The sequence below is a fragment of the Arachis duranensis genome, chromosome 6 (genome assembly GCF_000817695.3).
Source record: "Arachis duranensis cultivar V14167 chromosome 6, aradu.V14167.gnm2.J7QH, whole genome shotgun sequence".
NCBI lineage: Eukaryota > Viridiplantae > Streptophyta > Magnoliopsida > Fabales > Fabaceae > Arachis > Arachis duranensis.
Window position 1 is genome coordinate 75,230,997 of NC_029777.3, and position 7,515 is coordinate 75,238,511.

The following is a 7,515-nucleotide window of genomic DNA, read 5'->3' on the forward strand; positions in this document are numbered from 1 at the left end:
CAGAAGCTATCGAATTTCGGACGCTTTCTGATTCCATGCACCATAGGCACCATTACCTTTGATAAGGCTCTGTGTGACCTTGGGTCAAGCATAAACCTTATGCCACTCTCTATAATGGAGAAGTTAGGAATCTTTGAGATACAAGCTACAAGAATCTCACTAGAGATGGCAAACAGGTCAATGAAAAAGGCTTATAGTTGTATAGAGGATGTCTTAGTAAAGGTTAAAAAGACATCCCTGCAGATTTCATAATCTTGGATACTGGGGAGGAAGAGAATGAATCCATCATCCTTGGAAGACCCTTCCTAGCCACTGCCAATGCCATCATTAATGTAGCAAAGGGAGAACAGATTCTACAGTTATGGGAGGACCACATCTTGTTCAAGATGCCTAACCCCAACTTTTCCTCTGACAGAAAAGAGACAGTTGTGCAACACTTAGTGTTGGAACCCTCTCTCTCAGTGCAGAGCTATACAGAGCCCCCAGACACCAACTCTAAGTTTGGTGTTGGGCATCCATTGTCAGCACTAAAAACACTAGTACTAAGAAGAAAGTACTTAAAGGCTGGAGGGATAAGAAAATGCCCACTGAAGGCTTCTCACCTGGCATAAGAGTTGTCTTCATAGACAATCTAGTCATTCCACACACTGTGAACTAGATCCTATCTTTATAACATGTGGAACTTATCCATGAGAGCACAGGCAAGAAGTTCACTGTAAGGGGCGAATTCTGAGCCCCTATCCATCTCCGTAAGGAGCTAACCATCAAGCTAGTGACGTTAAAGAAGCGCTTATTGGGAGGCAACCCATCAATAATTAATGTTTTCTTGTTTCTCTTTAAGTTTATTTAAGTTATCTCAATTTAATTTTCATATTTGTTTAAGTTTGTGATCATGTGCAGTAGTTAGAACAGAAACAGAAACAGTCATAGCTGGAAATAGAACACCCTGGAGCAGAAACCTTGCTGGCGTTGAACACCAGCCAGGGAGCACATTGCTGGCGTTGTACGCCAGCCAGGGAGCCTGAAGCTGGCATTGAGCGCTAGTCAGAGGCAGAACCTGGGCATTCAACGCCCCAACAGAGGCACAGATCTAGCGTTGAACACTAGGAAGGAGATCCCACAAGGGGGCAGGGAACTTGAATTCCCTAGCCTCTCAGGATCAGTGGGTCCCACAAAATCTCCACATATCCCACCTTCTTCTCTCTTTCCCACACACTCTTCCCTATAAACCCTAACCCAATCACATCCATATCACTTCCCAAAACCATCATAACCCCACCAACTCCACCCACTTCAAATTCAAAATTTCCCACCCAATGCCCACCCATTCATTCGTACTCTACCTATCCCACTCCTATAAATAACCCCTTCTTCCTACCCTTCAGACACACACCATCCATAAACTAAAGCCTTTCTTGGCCGAATCCACTATCCCTCTCCATCTCCTCAATTCTCTTCTTCTTCTTCTCTGTTCTTCATATTTTTCTTGGAGACGAGCAAAGCTTTTAAGTTTGGTATTGGAAAGCCTTGCTTTCTGCTTTCCATTCACACTTATGGCACCCAAAGTGGGAGAATCCTCTAGAAAGAGGAAAGGAAAGCAGTTGCTTTCACCTCCGAATCTTAGGAGATTGAGAGATTCATCACTAAAGCTCATCAAGACTACTTCTATAAAATAGTGGCAAAGAAAATAGTGATTCCTAAAGTCTCATTTAGGCTACAAAAGAATGAGTACTCGGTGATCTTAAGAGAAATTCGGAGGAGAGGTTGGGAAGTCCTAACCAACCCTATCCCAGAAAATGGGATCTTGATGGTGCAAGAGTTCTATGCTAATGCATGGGTCACTAAAAACCATGAAACTAGTGTAAACCCAAATCCAAAAAATTGGAGTACCATGGTCCGAGGGCGTCTCTTGGATTTCAGCCCGGAGAGTGTAAGGTTGGCACTCCATTTGTCACTGATACAAGGAGATTCACATCCTTACACTAGGAGAGTCAATTTTGACCAAAGGCTGGATCAAGTCCTTTCAGACATTTGTATGAAAAGAGCTAAGTGGAAGAGGGATGCTCAAGGTAAGCCTATCCAACTGAGAAGGCTTGACCTCAAGCCTATAGCTAGAGGACGGTTGGAATTTATCCAACGCTTTATCATCCCTACTAACAATTGGTCAGAAGTGACCATTGACAGATCCATCATGATTCATTGCATCATGATTGAAAGTGAGGTAGAGGTACATGAGGTAATACCTCAAGAGTTGTACAAGAAAGCTGAAAAACCTTCCACCTTAGCAAGGTTGGACTTCTCCCACCTTATCTGTCATCTATGTAATTCAGCTAGAATTGTCATAGAAAGAGACATTCCTGTTGATGAGGACAAACCCATCACTAAAAGAAGGATGGAGCAAACTAGAGAGTTAGCACATGGACCACAGCAAGAGCATGTGGAGCTACCTCAACAAGAAATTTCTGAGATGCCTCAAGGGATGCATTTTCCTTCCCAATACTATTGGGACCAATTGCACACTTCTCTAGGAGAATTAAGCTTCAGCATAGATCAACTAAGGATAGGACATCAAGAGCATTCCACCATCCTCTATGACATAAGAGAAGATTAAAGAGCTATGAGGGAAGAAAAAAGAACCATGAGGAAAGAACAACAAAGGCAAGGGCGTGATATAGAGGAAATCAAGCACTCCATTGGATCCTCCAGAAGGAGTGGTAACTGCCATCACTAAGGTGGATTCATTCCCTTCACTCCCCTATTGTTCATGTTATTTTTCTGTTTTCCATGTATTGTGTTTTGTGTTTTATTGTCTGTTTCGGGTACATGATCATCTTTGTTTATGCCTTAGAGTTACGAAATATTCCATACATCTATCACCTTGCTTAAAAGAAAATTTTAATTGAAAAAGAAAAGCAAGATGCATGAATTTCAAGTTATATATTAAGAATAGTTCAATTATTTGATGTGGTGGCATTGCTTTTGTTTTCTGAATGTAAGAATAAATAGTGCATGTTTGATGTTGGAGTAAAAAGTGTTGGCTCTTGAAAGAATGATGATAAAAGTGAAGTATTATTGGTAATCTGAAAAATCCAAAAATTGATTCTTGAAGCAAGAAAAGCAGCAATAAAAGCAAAAAAAAATTATATGCAAAAAAAAGAAGCGGAAAAAGCCAATAGCTCTTCAAACCAAAAGGCAAGAGCAAAAAGCCAATAGCTCTTTAAACTAAAAGGTAAGAACAAGGATCCAAGGCTTTGAGCATCAATGGTTGGGAGGGCCTAAAAGAAATATCTTAGTCTAAACAATTCAATTGAGCTGCTTTCCTAACTATATGCTTGTGGTGTGAAGGTGTCAAGTGAAAAACTTAAGACTGAGCAGTTAAAGTCGTGATCCAAAGCAAAAGAGTGTGCTTAAGAACTCTGGACACCACTGGCTGAGGATTCTAGCAAAGCTAAATCACAATCTTAAGGAGTTCACCCAGTTAAAGTGTCTGTGGTATTTATATATCCGGTGGTAATACTGGAAAACAAAGTGCTTAGGGTCACGGCCAAGACTCTAAATAAGCTGTGTTCAAGAATAAAAAAGAACTTAACTAAGAGAACCAATAGTTTCATCTGGATTCTAAGTTCCTAAAGATACCAATTATTCTTAGCTTCAATGAAAAGTGAGATTCCAAAACTATTCAGAAGCAAAAAGCTACTAGTCCCACTCATCTAATTAAAACTGAGCTTCATTGAGAACTCTGAAATTTATTGCATCCTTCTATTTCTTTTTAACCTACTGTTTTTTTGTGTTGCTTGGGGACAAGCAACAGTTTAAGTTTGGTGTTTTGATGAGCGGATATTTTATATGCTTTTTGACATCATTTTCATATAGTTTTCATTATGTTTTGTTTAAGTTTTATTAAGTTTTCAAAGGTTTTAGTGAAAAATTAATATTTTTAGATTCTACTTTGAGTTTGTGTGTTTTATGATGATTTTAGGTATTTTTGGCTGAAATTGAAGAGCTTGAGCAAAAGTCTGATTCAGAAGCAGAGAAAGGACTGCAGATACTATCAAGATCTAACCTCCGTGCACTCTAAGGAGGTTTTCTGGAGCTTTAGACGTCCAAATGGTGCTCTCTCAAAGTCTATGGAAAGCTAATATCCATGGCTTTTTAGAAATATATAATAGTTCATACTTTGCTTTGGAAATGAAGGCCCAAAACTGGCATTTAATGCCAGCCACCAGCCCTATTCCTGGGATCCAGCGCCCACAGAGGAGCAATTGGCGTCCAACGCCCAGAATAGAGTCCCTAGCCAGCGTTTAACACCCCAAAGGAGTACTAGCTCGTGAGAGATACTCAAGCTCAGCCCAAACACTCAGCAAGTGGGCCCCAAAAGTGTTGAGTTTGTGTGTTTTATGGTGATTTCAGGTATTTTCTGGCTGAAATTGAGGAGCTAGAGCAAAAGTCTGATTCAGAGACAGAGAAAGGACTACAGATGCTGTTAGGATTTGACCTCCGTGTATTCGAAGGAGCTTTTCTGAAGCTACAGATGTCCAAATCGCGCTCTCTCCATGGCTATGGAAAGCTAACATCTATGGATTTTCAGAAATATATAAAATAGTCGATACTTTGCTCTGGAAATGAAGGCCCAAAACTGGCATTCAACGCCAGCCACCAGCCCCATTCCTGGCGTCCAGCACTCACAGGGGAGTAGTTGGCGTCCAACACCCAAAAGGGAGTCCCAAGCCAGCGTTCAATGCTCCTAAAGGGTACTAGCTCATGGGAGACACTCAAGCTCAGCCCAAACACTCACCAAGTGGGCCCCAGAAGTGGGTTTTCGCACTACAAAACTAGTTTAGCTGATTTCTGTAATTCTTAGTTAGCAGATTAGTATATATATACAAGATTTCACCCTTGTTAGAGGACTTTTGCCCACTTTTACTTTTTTCATTGTATTTTCGAATAGCATGAGTCACTAACCTCCTAAGGTTAAGGTTAGGAGCTCTGGTGAGTTTCATGGATCAATAATATTACTGTTTTCATTCAATATGTCTAATTTTATTCCCTTATGCAACCTCGTTCTTCATTTTATGAATTGAGGGTGACCCGTGACAATCACCCTTATTCTACATGGGTTCTGTGCAATTCCTGATCTAGATAGCGTTGAACTAAAGTTAGAGATTGCATTGTGGATTCTAATAGAGCATCTGAGCAACTTTGGATATGTGACATATAATCTCGTTGACTATGGGTGCGTGAAGTTTCTGTGGCGTTAAGGATAGAGTGAGAGAAGCAGCACTTTCTGATCCGGAAGATCTGCCATGTCTGTGGCACCTTGAGTAGGATCGTGAAGGGGAGTGGATTGCTTAGAGCTTCATCTTCTGCTACAGTGAGAAACCTAGAGGTGGCTTGATGAGAGGACATGAGTCATCTCAATATGGTGGATTGCTGCAGTAGAGGAGGTTAACTTGATGAGAGGACATGAGTTAATCACTTACGGCTGCCATTGAAGGAATCAGAAGGTTATTGAAGAAGACAGTAAGAAAAGTTGATCCGGAAGGACAAAGCATCTCTGAAGCCTCAACCATTCTATCACCATTGAATTCCTATCTACCTAGTAACGTTCTATTTATCTATTTTATATGCTTTTTGTGACAAACTATAATTTCTATCTGCCTAACTAAGATCTGCAAGGTATCCACTGCTTGCTCAAACCAACAATCTCCGTGGGATTGACCCGCACTCACCTGAGGTATTACTTGAACGACACGGTACACTTGCCGGTCTATGTGTGCGAATTATGCGGAGCCAGTTTCGTGCACCAGATTTCAAACCCTAACTTTCACTTCCATCCACCATAACTTTTCACTCCGAGAAACGATCGCTGCACTGTTTGCGGCCATGCGTCCAGCGCGACGAGCTCTACAAAGTCCGGTAGTCAATTTTGGTAAGAAATCTCATCTCTCACCTCAGTCTCTCAATTCTCATGAATTTCAAAATTTATGTAAGTGGTATTGAGATTTTGCTCTTTTAAGGTATTAGGACCCGATTATCTTGAGGAAAACATTCACTCTTACTTGTGTGACACTTGGAAAAGGTGAGAACTCTAGACCCTTAGCTATTTCTTGATTTGAGTATGTTGGGTATTGAATTTTGGGTGTATATATATTTTATATATGCGTTAGGTATGAATGTATGAATGATATGAAGTCTTTGGAGACATTGGAAACTTGATTGGAAACTTGGTTGGTGTTTAGAGCTAAATTGTAGTGTTGAAGCCTTGCCTTTTTGCCTAAGTGGGTTGCTTTGGATAATACACAGAAATCGGCCAAGGTATGGTTTAGGTTTTGCGTATTTAATATATAATGTTTTTTGTGAAAACTTAGGTTAGATGACCATGGGATAGGTTGGAATGAAAGAAGATGTTCAATGCTTAACACCTTTGATAAATGTGATGATATAAATTGAGTGTATGTTAGATGGCTGCTGTTTATACTGATGATAGTATGTTGATTGATGAATTGGTAAAGGATGATGTGATGATATAATTATATGTGTAGTGAATGATTTGTTGATTATATTGTTAATGCAAAATGAGGAATTGAGGTTTGAAATTGTGTGGTGATGAAGTGTGGTTGGAGGAGTTGTGATGTGAAGAATTTAGTGTTGTGTTGATGTACTATGATATGATATTATGCTGAATCTAGGTGTAGAATTATGAATAAGAGTTGAGGTTCCAAGAAAATTGAGGTTTGAAGTTCTTTGTGAAGAATCAATTTTTTTCTGAACTTCGGTGAGACATAACTTGGCTTCTGGACTTCCGAATAGTTTCAAACTTATTTTATATAAAATTTGGGTCCATGAAGTTTACACCGTTCAAAGAACGGATGAAAAATATTTTAAAACGAAAAAGTTATGCGCGTCAGAAGTTCAGAGGGCAAAACTTAAAATTCTGCAGCATTCAGCAATTTGCTGATTCTGCACAGCTTACGTACGCGACCACTGAACGCGACGCGACCAAACGCTTTGGGTTTGGCAGCTTGCGTACGCGAGTAGTGTGTTTGCGTACGAGAACAGTGATTTTAAGGGGTTGCATACGCGACCACTTGCACGCGACGCGACCAACCCTTCCGGGTTAGGATATTCACGTACACGAGCAGGGAGCTTGCATACGTGAGCAATGTTTTACGCACGTCCACACGTACGCATGGCCCCTATTTAAACTAAAAAATGGATTTTATTTTTTAAAGCTCAAATTCAAACCTTTAAACCTCTATTTTCGTTCCTTTGGCCCTAGATCCAACTAGTAAGCCTTGTAATAGGATGAAATTAGGAAATAGTGGTAACTTGGAGATGAAAAAAGACTTTTAAAAGGTAATAAGTGGTTAGAGAAGATAGTACTTGATTAATAAGGATGATGAAAATGACATATAAGGCAATTAAGAGAGTAAAGTAACGTTGAGAAAGATGTGATGAGCTATGAATTATTATTGAGAATGAAAATGATATTTATGAGAAATGATTGAATATATT